Consider the following 16,463-nt stretch of genomic DNA (forward strand, 5'->3'; position numbering starts at 1 on the left):
AAATTGTTCCTGGAGTGCTATAATTTGTATCCAGGAGAGGTTATTTTTAACAGCAAAAGGTACTTAGCTGTTAGCAAAGTAGAAACACTCTTGGGTTTGCCCGTATTCTGCATATTTCCCAGCTCCACCTTATTAGGATCACATGGGACTCTTCATTTAAGGTGTCTGGGCATGACATTCTCACCCCACAGAGACCCATCAATGGTAAATTTATCATTAGCCTGGTGCCAGTTCTCAGCTGGTAAGAAAAGAGATATGAACATTCCTACCATTCCTAAGAACTGTCACAAAGCCAATGGTAATTTTTACATGTGTAAGGCTGTTGCAGTGTCCATGGCTCACCTGGGTGCCCCAACCCCCTGGGAGAGAGATGGGGATGGATCCTGGGCTTGGTACACTCCCAGGACCCCCTGCTCTCCAGGCCAGTTGGAAGGTACCCAGGCTTGACAAGGTGACAGCCACTCCTCTCCCCCTCCCCCGGTTCCCTATATGGTTTTGATTCTAGAATGTTCTTCTTTGTTCATGTTTAAGCAATTATTTGGTTGGTTTTCTTTTTATGGTATTGTTATTTGTTTGGTTATACAATTTGTCGCTCAAAAATCCCCCTTTCCTCATTTGCTCCCCAAATCTCCTCCTTCCCTTTTCCCTCCCCCTATAAAAATTGTTGTGCAGAAGGGCTCGGGGCCATTTTGTCGATGCCCCGAGACCCCTCCAACTCCCCTGACCCCTTACCCTAATAAACCCTTCTTGGAGCACCGACAATCTGGACTGCATCTCCTGTTTTGCTTCGCCGTCCTGCTGACAGCACCTGCGCCCCCTCGGGGCCCCGCCCTCTCCCGTAGTCTCTCCCTTCCCAGAACTCCGGGGTGGTTTGGGCACCCACGGACGGGACTCCCACATAAGGCCATGCTCTCTGCAAACACAGCATTTATAAAATATTAACACCCAACAGCCTCTATTTTACCAGGAGGATGCACAGGTTTAGAAAACTGCAGGACTTTCAAGGTGGCTTTATAGGTTAATGTTTTGCAAATTTAACTTCCAAAACTTCTGTGCAATTTTGTGGTTTGTCAAGAAAGAATGAATTATACAGAGCTTTCAGATATCAGAACGAATTTTCCATTTCCTGTCTGGGTACCAGCCCAGTTTCTACAGCTGCATGCTAGAGACTACTAAGAAGAATTTCAGGCAGCTTAAAAGTGAATTTCCAGCTTCCCTTGAATTCAAAGAGGTAATTATTTATAACATTGGAGTTGCTTTTAGAAACATGCACTCTTCAATCTTCACGAGTTATGCCCAAGACTATTAACAGGCTTGAGTTTCACAACAGGTTCTTTTCCCAAACTCTGCCTTTCAGAGGACAATTTTCTCTGAGATAAGGCCAAATTCCTCAGACTACATAGGAAAATTTACAATAAGAGGCCATAACTCTACAGCAACATTAGTGGAAACACTGAAAACTACACATCCCTTTAGAAGAGAAATAGGTGTCTGGAACCAGCAAACAGAAAGGCCTGAAGATCTGCTGCAATGTGCAAATGCAAATCAGGTTGATGACAGAGATGCCAACTTTATTAATAAATATCTCTAGCTGTAATGCTTCATCTTCAGCACTCAATAAACCAAGCTATCTTTCTAGTAATGTGAGTTCTTCTAGGTTTTTTGATCTAAAAAGATCCAAAGTTTCAGGAATACAATGAAAAACTCTTTTTTCAAGATGGAAATCCTGTTTTCTGTCTACCATAAAAAATATCAAATTCCTTTCATGAAAAACAGCTTTCAGAAGAGAAAAGATCGGCATTCCCGCTTCATTTTTTTCCTTTCACATTACAGGGCAAGGTTAATGCTTTATCATGCTGCTAGGTAAATAGGTGCTTGCCTAGGTTGCCAACAAGAATTAATGGCATTGGGGAATTATCTGCAAAATCTAAAGAGTTTACACAATTTTTTGCACGTTTATATTGATTAGAAATAGCAATAACTGATGCCAGTGATGTGGTTTCAGTAGAACATGACACAGAAGTTTCTCCTCTGTGGCTCTGCAGCACAGCAAGCAGTATTATACTGGCTCCAGTCCATCTTATTTCATTTTGTCTGCAAGTGCATCAAAATGCAGCCACCTAGTCTGAGAGAAAAGAAGGAGAAGAAAATAATTCAGCCTTTTTTAAATAAGCAGCTAATATTCTTATTCTGTGGAATGAATTCCAATAAGACCTCCAGAGGCAAGGCTGTCAGATATCAATGTCAGATGTCTGCCTAACTCCTCCAGCACAGGGAACTAGGGAGAAGTTCTAGATACCTGCTTGGAATCCAGCCCTCCTCCAAGGCAAGGCAACCTGTGGAGCAGCACTGTGAGGCAGACTGATGGCTCCCCCACAGCCACTCAGCACACCTCTGCACAGCTCAGACAGGAGCAGGGCTGCCTCCTCCTTGGGTCTTTCCTTAGGCTTTCCTCAGGGTTTGAAGCTGTTTCTACTCTCTGAGAAAGGCATCCAAATTAGGCATCTGTGTCCACCTGCTATGAAAGCTGGACCCAGGAATGTAAGAGCTACAAGTCAGAAAATAAACAGATCAAATGGAGTTGGACTCTCACCTGTGGTGGGCAGAAAGAGACACAGACCTCTCTGAAACGCACAGGCATTTTATGGTCAAGCAGCATCAGTTTGGGGCTTTTTTAAGTAACTGTAGGAGCTCTAGGAGCTTTTCCTCTGCCAACCTCAGTGTTTTAACCCCCAAATTAAAGCCAAGCTGGCCATTCCCCTTCAGGTCCCACGGTGTTTGCTCCTTTAAGCAGCTGGCAGCACAATGTGAACAGAAGGCACAAGGAATGCTCTTTGCAATGCAGTGAAGAGTTCACTCAGCTAGGGAATCACCCTGGAACATGTGCTGAGATATTAGCCAGCTCCCAGCTCTTACCAGAGGTCATTATACAAACAGTCCATCTCTGCTGACCATCTCATTCCAGACTGATGTGATCATGGCTGGAACACCATTTATAAATCACACCGAGAGTATTTTAATAACTGAATTTGAAATATGTAAGACCACATTTACACACATGCATACATTTTCACACACCTGTTCAGTGACCACCAGTTTACAAGCTACACTGGCATTTCAAATGACAAAGTTCAGCCTGTCTCTAAACTGAGTTCTATGAAGCAATTACTCCACTCCTGGGGTGCCCAGGAGAAGAGACTAGCAAAGTAAAGCCATGATTAAATAACACTGAGTTCTAGTGCTGCCTTCCAATACAGATGTTACTGACTTATTGTCTACATTTACTTTTGATTTGTCTAGTTCTTTTTCCTATATTAAGTGCCCTCTTGCACACGCAAGCTGTTCAAGGCAAAGCAAGTGACCACCTATAGAAGGTAGAAAGAAGACAAAACCGAAAAAAAACCCTAAGGCAAACCACACTGAGACAGACTGGAAAATAGTCTCAAGAAGGAAGGGGCACAGCCAACATAGTTTCTCCAATGGAGGATGTAAGCAGATGTGGAGAGAATAGTTTCCATCATTCTGAAGCACAAGATATCAGCCATTGCTCCCAAGTCGATGCTGTGGGTGCTTGTCGCTGTTTGACAGATAGCAGAGTGAAGACCTGTGAGTCCTTTCCAAGAGTGCTAAAAGACTGCTTTATTAAATAATTAACAGATTTATATACACATCAGAAGGCTATTTGGATTGGCCAACAATCATCCACCCCCCAGGGACTGACTGGCCCAGGCGTTTTAACACCTGTGTCCAAAAGCCGTTTCAATAACATGAAATTTTATCTTTATTAGATATTTAGAAAACACGGAAGAAGAAGAGAAAAATTCCCGTGGGAAAGGATCTGTGCTGCCACAGGTGCTCTGTGCAGTCATGTCTTGGTTGCATTAAAGCTGGTGGCACTGATGTCTTGGATTTGTGTGCCATCTCTATGTACTTCAGCTAATTCAGAGAGATGGGTAACCTTTCCCCTGGCACGATGAAAGCACTGAATGAAGATTTTTGCCCTAATCTGCAACATGAGGAAACTCCACTTGCCAAGATCACCTAGCATTTCATCAAGACATTTCCTGTTCCTGTCACTGCAGGAGCCTGGGGCTTTGCCCTTGACCTTTTCCTGAAGCACAACTTGGTTGGGGGTTTTTGTGTTTTAGGCCAGCCCATAAGCTTGTAAAAATTTGTGGAAAGGTTTTGAGGCCTTTTTTAAAATTGAATAGACATCTTTAAATCAGATATTTGTTCATGATTCTCTGTGATTTCTTGGGACTGAGTTGAAGAATTCGGAAGCCTCAAATGTTTTGTTTGTGTTTTCTACTCCTTGGTGCCTGATTAGCACATCTCCCACAGAGCATCCCACAGCCTGCAGAGCAAGTGTTACACTATCCTCAGGCTTCCTCAGGCTTAAAGCAACTGCTGCAGGCTACACCTGATCTCAACTACTTCACCACACCCCAAAAAATTATGCAAGCCGTGAAATACTGAGGCCTTAGATAGCATGCTTTCTAAAATCATCCCATAATACTTGTCCTTCTCCACCTTGCTGTCCACACCTCACGAGAGCTGCTGCAGGCCAGCTTCTCAATACTGACTGAAAGAACTACCATAAGGACCATTTCTGTGTCGTTCAGAAACCTGGAACAGTTACCGGCAAGACCCTTCAAGGTCTTTGAATGATGAACACAGTAGTCTGAAGGCTTCTAAGTAGGAGGACAAAAGAATATTTCAGCCACAGCTGAATAATATTAAGGAAATAGCAGGTTTCAATCCTGGACCATCTAAGGGAAGGGGGAAAAAAATAAGAAAGAAAGCAACAGACGTAGTATTGGATAATAATGATTCAGAATTATTTAATGCATTGTTTTGACAGACTTCACATCATAGAAGTAAAATCAGACCTTCTTAATAATAAAATATAGATAGAGACAGAAACACAGCAGAGCAACAAAGAACATAATGGAAGATATTTGAAGCTATTTTGACATTTTTTTCTCTTTAAACAATAGAATTTACGTAAATTTGTAAACTAGTCTGAATATATTCATGAGATGTGGAAAAATAACAATACTTTAAAAATGAAGGCTAAACTAACTCTTTCAGCCATTTAATACCAGCACTAGTAGAACAAGGATATGAAAATTTCTGTATAGAAAATATTTACTAATGGCTATCACATGATCTTCAGTGTCATTGGACAGCATCCATTTGACTTCTGTAAATGTATATTTTACTAACTGTGGAATGCTGGTGTTCTGTTTTTACTAGAAAATATATTTATTTATATTTTAAAATGACTTCTGTGAAAAGTCTTGGAGTTCGAAATACAGTTTTCTGAACAGAAGACTAAATGTAAAAATACCTTCAAGTTCAAGGTGACTTTAGTCAGCTAAGATTCACATCTCAAACTGTGAACATCACAAGTACCTCCTGTTTAAAGCCCAAATTCAGAACACACCCCAACACACACATTTATAAATTACCCATCTTGCAGTTCTGCAGGACTTATCAGACTGTCCACTGAATCCTCAGCTGACCCTTCCTGCACTTCTCACACCAGCCATCTGCTGACCCACTGCCTAGGGAGCTCTTAATGCCACCCACCTCATGAGCAATGGCTGGAGAACCTACACTGCTGGGGAAAATGGAGCAATCAGGGTCCACTAGCAGTATAAAAGTACTTATAAAAGTATATTTCACTCACTCTTGAACTTATCCAAGTGTAGGAAAGGGCAGACAGTCCATTTGGCAGTCTGTTTGCCAGGAGTGGGTAACATTAAGGTGGGAGTTAGGAATGAAAGGAGTGAGAAAAAAATAGGATGGCTAATAGGGATACTAGTGGGCAGCAATAGGAATTTGGCCAGAGAAAGGTCAAACAGGCATGAATGAAGACCTGAACTACAGAACCAGGAGGAGAAATAGAAAGAATAGACAGAGAACAGGCAGGCAGAAATGCACAGTGATGAGGACAATGGCAAGTCTGGATAGCAGCTGCCATATTCTCATCAAATTCATACAAAAGCAAGAGTGACTTCAGAAGAGCTGTGGTTGCTGTCTGAGAAGGCAGTAAGAGGCACAACATCCACGTCTGTGCTTCAGCTTCCACAATTGTGTACACTCAGCCCCCAACAAGCAGCATCACCTCAGACTGATGCCACACATTTTTCATTCTTGGAGACAGACTGGGCTGAGAAATGGCATCAGCATTAACACCATGCCTGCAGTCTGCATGAACATCACATTTAGCACATGAACAGCAGTTTTCTCCAGTAGATCTGCCCTCTGACTTGAGCCATTTTATTGCTTCCAGAACCAAGATAGAAGTGTGGGTGGTTTTGGATGGCATATGAAACAGTTTAGCAAGTTGTCAGTCAGTTCATGGATTCAAAGTGACTGTAGTGGCTTGAAGAGATGAAGCTGGAGATCTGGAAGGGACAGTGAAAGTAAAATCTGGATATCAATGGAGATGGCTGACCTAACACTACAGGGAGAAGTGAGCTGGAAGTTAAGTCAATCAAAGTTAAAAATGCAAAGTACAACTCTGATATGAAATAAAGGACAGGAAAGGTTAGCAAATGGAATGGAAGCAAATACAGGTTCTGTAGGGATGCCTATTAAAACAGTTTCTGCACTTCTGGGTTAAAGCAGCCCACCCCAAGCAGCAAGAGAGCACTGAGAAACTATGTACTGGCAAGGCTTTGAGAGCTTGTGTCTCTTCCCATCATTTTCAGACTTTCCTATATCTCAGAAGAGGGCACTGTGGGATGGAGAGCTACTAAACACGAGAAAATTCAGCCGAGTTCTCAACAGGAATTGCTATCACCATATAATTTGCCATTAATTGCTTCTTTTGTTTTTATCCAGAGAACCGTGTGCGATCTATTTGCTCAAATGCATGAGCATTCAAATGCAGAGCTTGCTCATTCTCTGATGTTGGAGGAAGTTCTCTACCCTTTTGACATATCATCATCCCCAATCACAGACTGGTTTACAATTGCTGAGGGATTTTATTCCAAAGGGACCAAATTTCCTTCTTTTTCTTTTTTTTCACTTTATTTCTTATTAACAACATACCACGAAAATGGTCTTTATCCTTGCTGAGACATAATGTCTCTTTAGCAATTAAGGTGAAAGCAGATGAACTCTCAAAACAGATGAATACCAGATATAGTGCATGGATAATTAAACCCAAATTATATTAATTCTACATATTCAGAGACAACACAAATATTGTACCTGCTTCCCTATTGCCTTGTCCTTTATATAACTATACCTGTACTGCATGGATCTAAACTGCATTACAAATTGCACAGGCCTGGTTTGTGTATGTATGTGTATTTTACACTTGTAGCCCATAAATGTAAATGAATGCATAAGAGCAAAAAGCAGCAGTAAATCAGTCACTGCGTTTTTTCCTCTGTGCTCTTTCCTTGATTGAATCAATAACAAAGCTGGTCAGCTCCCGATGAAGCAAATTTCCACTGCTGGCAAGTTGAAATTAAATGTTTTGTAGAAACATGATTTTTCTGTGAACATTTGTTTGGACAGGGGAAAATAAATCATTTTTAAAGGGAACATTTTGAGGTTTGTTTGAAAATTGATTTTTCAGTTAATTTTATTTTTAGCATAGTTGAAGGTTTTCTTACATCCTGTGGTACTGTAAAAATTAATAACATAAACATTCACCTGAAGCACATCAATCCAGAGGAAACAAATATTGCAGACTGTAGCATTCCACAGAAACTTAAAATTTGTCATCTCTATCCTATTTCAGAATGGAAGATGAATATCAGTCACAAAATTAGAAGTAAGACATGCTGATTTAGAACTAGCTACATCTAAATAGTAATCCACCAGAAACTACTAGGATCCCTCTAAAATAGGAGTTATTTGGGATCTTCAGCAGGTCTTCCACTATCCCAGTTTCATTTTTAAAACATTGCATTTCCTTTGGATTTCTCTTCTCTGGAGTTCATGTTCTACTCCATTTCAGGCTTGCTAGCTTCTTAATCTTTATTTTTTGTTTTTATTTCTTCTTTGCTTCTAATCTTTAATTACTGATAAATCCAGCTCGGATTTCTTTCATTTATTTTTTATTCATTGTGACCTGTCATCTTCCTTCCACCTTAGTTCACCAAATGTGATTGTGTTTCCTTTAAGCCACAGTTATATCCTACATACTTATCCTGTATATAGAATCTGCCATACAGAATCCTGTGGCTATAGCAGTGTTGTGGGAACAAAACCCTCCCCAGGATCCTCCTCCTTAGCCCACCCTTGCTCAGTCTCCACTGTGTCCTCACTCATTAAAGCCATGAAGGCACGATGGAGGTGCTGAGTGCCTGGATCCATCCCCAGCACGAAGCCAGGAAACTGCAAGGATTGTGTCATCCAGACAGACAAAACCATAATGCAAATTCCTAACTTTTCTGTTTCTGGACCAGAGGCCACAGCCAGGTGATGTGTGGCAGGCAGGGGAGCTGCAGACACCACAAAAATGCATCCATCAAGCTCAGTTGTCCTGAGGGTTTTGGCGATGCTCTCATGATCATCTCTCCATCCTCCCCTCAGTGTTTGGCTCTGATACATGGGGCACCACTCAAGATCCAGCCTCCTGGAGCTGACAGAAGGTTCACCCAGCTCCTGGACCACAGCAAAGTGTCTGCCTGTTTGGCACTGGCCTGAGAAGGGAGTTCAGAACTTGGAGAAGTGCAGTGGTGTCTGTGAGGTGACCCCGAGAGCCAGCGAGGGCAGCAGATGGGCAGGGCCTGAACGGGGAGGGGGAGGGCTCAGCTGCTTTGTGACGCTCAGAAACAGCCACAGCTCATTTCAGAGCCTGCTGCCTCTCCACAGAAGCTTCCCTGAGGATTCATGTTAAAATTATCAATAAAAAAATATATTCTTGGGTTTCATTAAATCCAAGGCACTTGTATGATAGCATAAGTGTGCAATGAATGCTGTAATTAAAGCTGAGGACTGCTGCTGCTTTGGATAATTTATGGGAATTTTTTGCATGGAGATGTTTTTTTGGAGAAAAATGGACAGGGCTTAATCACACCTCATATTAGAGTTCAATTTGTAAATGGATAAGGAAGAAATAATAACTTATTAAGACATTTTGGAAGGGAATGTTTAAACCAATAGGACAATAGGGGTTAGATTTACATGATGTATAAGTCCAAAACCTTAGGCTACTTTCTACCTGGATTAACTTTTATTTAAATTTCTCAGGATGCCTGAATTCCTACTCATAGAACTCCCCTGGTGCAGGATTTCTGCCAGTGAGAATGCCAAGTGTCACGTACACCTTGACAGAAACAATCATCTCAGCAGAGCTCAGGTCTGCATGTGAGCAGCAGCAACAGTCTGCCAGATTTCAGCAACAGCAGCAGCAGCAGCAGCTCACCTGGAAAATGCCCTCAAGCTCCTTCTAAGCCTCTTAAAGAGCAGAGCCTGCTTGTAATGCAGTCAGCAGAGTGCTTGTTCAGGAAGCAAGCAGACAGCTTGACCTTCTGCTCCTGTGGGAAGCAAAGCTAACCTGTAAATCCATCCCCAAGAGACCCTGGTGTAGGAAGAGCTGTACTGTGCCTCCAGGGGAGAGCTCTGCAGGGTGCAGAGGTGACCAGCCCTCTCCAGAGGACAGGGGGATCTGGGAGAGAGGGTTCAGCTCGAAGGCTCAGGGAAGCACATGGCACTGCAAAACGAAAAGCAAGACTCAGAGTTTGATGTGAAGGTGGCAGCTACAGGAGGCAGTGACAGAACTGCAGGCACATCTATTCATGCTGATTTGATCCCAGCTAAATCCCATGCTAGCTGTAGGAATCATCTAACTTAGCTCCAGGCACACAAACTGAGGCATCTCTTCAGTCAGTGAAGAGCACTGTGTCTCTTTGAAAGGATTTCTATCCCTTCATAACCTACATCATCACTATTCTACAGCTCAAACTGCCTATATTTACTGTGGAGTAGAATAAGAGGCATGTCTTTGGCCTGATCTGTACTTGATATTTAATCATTAGGCTGTTACACCAAGGAACATGAACCACAGGATTTGCAGGAAATGTCACTTTTCAGACAGCAGTGCTAGGTTACACTTTGCAGAAGTAAATCATTAGTAGCCTTCATCTAATTATCTGCATCTTGCTAGGCAATCTCCACATTAAATGCCTTTGATCAAATCTTCAGATGGTTTAATTAGCAGACTTCAGGAGCCCATGTTAGTTGTAAGAGCTAAAATTCTGCCCTTTACTAATCATTAATAAGTACATCTCTCTGCCTTTCTCCATCACACCAATATTACTCTTGACTGCACAGAAGGAAATGCAGTTGAACCCTTCTAACCTACACACAATTGTTAATCAGCAATTTTTCAGTTGCGTGTGTTTTGTCTCCGTTAGTCGGCTTTAAAAACAAATATTTATGTCAGCAATGGCGCCAGTGGCATAATAAACACGAACTTCCACAATCATAAGTCTACACTGATACGCCTGCCTCCCCCATCTCTGTACTCTCACAGTGTTTTATCAGTTGGAAGCATTCCAGGCCCATATTTTGGATCTTATTTTCTGTAATCTGAGTTTTGTGTCTCTATGTGAAACCAAACAGAATTCCTCTATATCAGAGGCCAGCATATAAACCTAAAGTTGTCCAAAACTGGAGTTTGGAGGGAGATAAATCTGTTTTGCTTCTGTGGAAGTCATCAGTCCATCTAGGGAAAATATCTAACCTGTGTTTGCCAGTTAAACTCACAGAGGTTTAGTCTCTCTCCTTCCATAGTCTAGTGAGAGAATTTAAGTTCCTGAACTTGATCCCACTATGAGGACAGGACCCTGGAGCACCTGCCAGGGTGTGCTCACAGCCACGCTGAGCTGCATTGTGGCCACACTGCAACACCAGAGACAAGCAAGTCAATGCCCCCTCATCATTCATCCCCTGACTTTACAGTAAGAAAGCTCAGGCAGGCAGCAGGGGAGCTGCCATCCTCTCCTGCACATCCCAAGACCCTGACATTGAACCTCTGGAGAGAGCCTGCCTCACAGGTTCATCTGAGACACCCCTAATTTAAAACATTGTGCAACACAAATGTTTGAGAACTGCACCCTCCTTCCTGCCTGTAGTTTCTTGTTTTCCTAATATTCCCACTGGAATGGCACATTGTCACTAATATTTTTTGTTTTGTTAAATAAGATATAAATCAATAGGCCTATTTTTCCCTTTGTGCTTGTTCATTAGACCATGTGGGAAGTTACAGCACACTAGTGAAATCACAGTCAGAAGCTGATTTGTGTCTGCAGGTTATATCAACACATATAAAACTCACGTTCAAAAGTGTGTGTCATTCTTCTATTACAGAAATTTACCTATCCCTTCCTCCCATATCCAACAACAACAGGGAAGAAGTTGTCTTAGTCAAGCAACATTTGACACTCCAAAGTGCAAAATGAGCTTGTGAATGATACTTATTTACCCAACCATCACAGCTCAGGCAGTTTTACTTGCCAGGGAAGTGTGACAAAGAAAATGCAATTGTTCAGGGAATTGTGAAAGCAATAAAATGTTATTTTACTGTACTTAAAGAAAATTAACAAGAGCAGGCATAAAACAGTTACACTGATGTCTTTAAAATTACCTAACTGCAATAAGTGAACAAAGACTGAGATCGAGAAAAGGACTCTTTAAAGTTGATTACACTGATGAGTGATTTTGTTCTTCAGCCCATTTGTTTTGGATAGCATGTCTGTGTCTTCTCTGTGTTTTGCTTTCCCATATTACAGAGGTACAGCAATTCTCTACACTCATTTGCCAGGATGAGATGTTTTGGAGGACAGAACACGTACCAGGGTCTTGCTTTTTAAAATGCATTTTTCAGCTCGACAGTGCAGTGCCCAGGCTTCAAATGTCTCACCCAAGTCTTCAGCCCCAAGGCAGGCTTTTTGTTTGATGATAAAATGTATGCAAGGGAAGGAAAATCCAGATGCCAAAGCAAAGCCAGCCATGTATCAGTGAGGATGTGTAACTGTCAGAGGCTCAGCCATGCCTGCTCCTGTTCAGTTCAACAGGCAAAGAATCAAACAACACTGGGGCACAGAGCTGGGCAATCCTCTTGTGTGCTTCCATGCCTGTCAATATACTGTTCTGACACTGCCTATTTGTGACTCACTTCTCCTGATATCAGCTAACCACTAAATACCCCAGATGTCCACGTGCTGGCACACAAAACTTGTCATCTACTGGCGCAACAGCTGCATCACATTTGTATGAGTGCCTATGTGAGAAGAAATTAATCTTTAATTTAGGTGAAAGAAGTCTAGCCTGCATTGGACCTGCTTTTCATGTATAATTTTAATGTATTTTTTCCCTTCCTTCCCCTCCTCTGGTAATGAAATGAATAGCAAATATCTTCGTAAATTGGACTGGTTGAAGGATAATGTTTAAAAGGTAAATCTACTTGCCCATCTTGTATTCTTTGCCTTCACTGGACATACCTTTAAATCACTTCAGGTGGTCCAGATGAGTGGATTTATGCTAAATATTACTGAATTTTCTATATCCAAAGCCAAAGCAATTCTTCAGCATGTAATAACCAGCCTTTTGCAGCCAGAAAATTGGTGAAAGAAATTAAGTACTTTTGTAACTATAAAGGGCAAAAAACAGAGACATGACCTCTACATTCTGATTTTCCCAAACCTGAAAGGCTGCCTGCTGACTCCAGGTAGCAGCCAGATCTCACAGCCTGGACAAATACGTTCTCTTTCAGACGCCTGTCTCTGGAAAAGGACAAAACACTCCAATTTTTTAACATATGTATATACAAATAAACCCCTGATAAAGAAGAACTGCCAGCTATTATTTTCCAGGTGTCAGCACTTCATATATGACAGAGCACCTCTTCTGTTTCAGACAAGACAGAGCAGTTACCCCAGTATTTGCAGAAGTGTCTTTACCTCATTGCTGGCACTGTCTGATATTGTAGACCTTGGTATGGTCATGTAGAGCACACAGCTACAACCTATATCCCCCACACTGTATCCCTGATGTGTGTTCTGGCTGCTCAGTTCTGTTTTGCCTCATGAATTACAATCAGCATTCAAGGATTTGCTGCTGAGAATACAGAACTCCTTGGGCTTTACATTGATGGCACAAGTGTTTCCCCTTTCTCAGGGACTTTCTCATCTATCAAAGTCTTCAATTTCTCACCAAGAAGGAGATGCATGTGAAGGTATAGTCCAGTTCTTGTGTTTCATTTCCTTTAATCTTCATATTGGGCAGCTTTCCTCCCATGAAAACACACTGGAACACATTTTTACCTACCAGTGCTAGAAACACCTGAAGCTGAAAGGCTCTGTGCTCTGTTTACCAACAGATCCTGCCATGTTACAGGAAACCATCCGAAGTTGAAAGCTGCTGTGTGGAGTCTAACATGACAAGTTATCAAAGTTGCCAAAGGAGAAGGGGAGCCAAGCAAATTTGCAGAAGTGAGGGACATCCAGCTGGACTTACAGAAAAGTGGCCAGTGCTCTACTCCCATGGTGACCCTGTGGGCAAACACCCTGTGTGGGTGGCAATGAAACAGACCAACAGGCAGCACAGGGGTTAACCCACATGGGCTACTGTCAAGACATTAGTGCCTGCTGGGTGTGATGAAATGGTCTGCAGTTTGGGGTGGAGATTGCCCTGGGTCTGGCTGGGATTAGCTGAACTTCGTTCACAGCAGTCGGTAGGATGTTGTCCTTTGGATTTGTGGCCAAAGCAATCCTGATGACACACCAGTGTCTGGGCAACTGCTGAAACAGTGCTTGCACAGTGTCAAGGCTCTCTTCTCCCTCTCCCCAAAGTGAGTAGGCTGGGAGTGGGCAAGAGGCTGAGAGAGGGCAAAGGCAGGACAGCTGGCATGAATTGACCATATTTCACACTACATGGCCACATTCCCAGCAAGAAAAGCTCAAGAAAGAAAGGACAAAGGGGAGGTATTTGTTGTTATGTTGTCCATCTTAGTAAACGAGCAACTGCACATGCTGAGGACCTGCTTTTCTTAGAGTGACTGGACATCTGTGTGCCTATGGAAAGCACTGAATGAATTCCTCTTTTTGCTTTTTTTATGTGTTCAGCTTTTCCTCTCCCTGTTAAACTGTCATTATCTTGACCCATGAGTCTTCTGACCTTCCTTCTGTTTCCCCTCTCTGCCACGCCAGTCCCATGAGACAGGAGATTAAGAGAGATATTGGGTGGGTGTTTGTCTGCTGACCAGGGTCAAGCCACCCTAGGAAGAGCAGAAAAATAGTTGAGTCTGGCCCCTGACAACCTAGGAAAATTAATACATGGGGAAGATGCTGCAGACAGATTATTAAGCAGCATGAATCCTTACTTCAACCAAGCGGTCAGACAAGCTAGTTCTCTCTGGTCAAGATTTTAACCCAAGGCACAGCAGATGTCCCATGACATCAACATCAAACAACCACCCTTGTAACTGCAAGGTACATAAAAGGCACCCAAAATACAGAAATCTACTAGGGGTGTTTAATTTAACCTCCTAGGAGTATTTCATTTCAAAGAGGGGAGAATGAGAAGGCCACACAGAATATAGTTCAATGGACTGGCAGAAGCACAAAATACAGGTAGGAATTCTTTACAGCTTGCCCATTAGAGCCTCCAAATGCATTGCCCATGACAAAAGAGAAAAGGTTACCATCTGATCACAGGAAAAGGCAGGAGTGTTCAATGGCAGAGTAAAATGCTGTCATTAGAGGTAAAAAGCAATTTTTTTTTAAAAAAAGGCCTAAATAAGAAAAAAAAAACAGCTTGACTTTTAAGAATCTTATCTGATGTGTCTAAATGATTAGGAAGAATAATTTGCTAGAGAAGTAAAAAACTAAAAATAAAAATACTAACTTCTCCAAATAATTTTACCTAGAAGGTTGGTGGTGAAAAAGCCAGGCTGAAAAGTCCTACTTATATCTAAAAGGAGCACTCAGGGAAGATGAATCTGAAGGAAAAAAGACAAATTAGTTCTTCCCCAGGGTTTCCCTCCTGTAGGAGCTATGGGACTCACTGACACCAAAGCCTTTCCTCATGAGGATGAGACCAGGGAACAATCCCAGCGCACAGTGTGATGAATTGAAAGAATAGTGAGAAATTGAGAGGATCAGATGGTCTCCAGGCTGAATGAGCAAGGGGCACAACACTGCTAAAGTATGAAGCTTGGTATTTAATCTCTGGTTTAGAAGGTTATGTGTAGAGGAGAGAGAAAAGGCACAGCATGGGGCCATGATTTCTGAGAGCTGTGCTGATGGTGACAGCTACTGTGCACTGAGCCTGAATGGCACAGTGAACTGAATAGTGGTAGTTTTGCCCTAAATAGCACATAGATATATTGGAGAAAAGTCAGATCCAACATGGCTTTTTATGGGAAAGAGGTACTTCAAAAGGCTATAGATGCTCTGTTAAGAGATCAGTAAGCATGTGGAGAGGAGTGAAATGGTTATATCATGCATCTGAATTTCCCAAAAGCTTTTGAAAAGTTTGAATACTTAAAGATCTTAAAGATATTAATCTGTCGTGGAAGAAAAGAGAGAAAGAGAGCCTACTAATTAATAATTTTTACTGTAAAAGCTGAGCAGTTAAAAATTGTGGCTGGTCAGTTCTTACAGTGGAGGGAGGTTCTCCCACAGGGAGAAAGTTTCAGGGCTACAGTCAGCTCTGTTCACCCTGTATTCATAAATGAACTGTAGAAGTCTGTTCATCACTATTAATGCAATGAATCTCTTTTAGTGAGGAGGCAAATGTTCAGCTGCTAAAAAAGCATTCAGAAAAATCAAGCCTAAGACTGACCTCAAAGACTTGCACAAAGCTCTCATGGCGGAGTAATAAATGGCAGAAGAGATTCAATGTCAATAAATGCAAAGTAATGCACATGGCAAAATAATGATCCTAACTATACATATGCAATGATGGGCTCTACATTAACAATTCATGAAAGAGGTCTCAGAATAACTCTGGATAATTTCCTGGAATGTCAGCTCAATGTTCAGCAGTCAGAAAGGCAAAAAAAAACAGTAAGGAATAGGAGGAAGAGAATGAAAGCAAGCAGAACACATCACTACAGCAGAGCACAAAACCACTGTTCACCCCCAGGTTTCCCAACCACTCCATCCCAAATCAAATGGGGCAGACCCATGAGGGGAACAGAGCTGTTGGGAGGCACAGACACCACAGACCACCAGCAGCATCCTGAAGGACAACAGGTCTCCGTGTCACACCTGGGCCATCCCAGCTGCTTCTTTCTGCTTCCTATGGCAAAGAAACCCATCTGCTCTGTTCAAAGCAAGGGCAAAATTGTTAAAACATTAAACTGCACAGCAATTTCTTATGGTTTTAGTGCCCTCTGGAGCTGTGTTGTAAAAGATAAATCATCCACCAAAAATGTAAGCAATCAAGAGTCACTTTCACTTGATGAACCTGCTATTGTTATTTTGTCT

Source organism: Lichenostomus cassidix, chromosome 1 (assembly GCF_008360975.1).
Source record: "Lichenostomus cassidix isolate B80296 chromosome 1, HeHo_3.0, whole genome shotgun sequence".
Lineage (NCBI taxonomy): Eukaryota > Metazoa > Chordata > Aves > Passeriformes > Meliphagidae > Lichenostomus > Lichenostomus cassidix.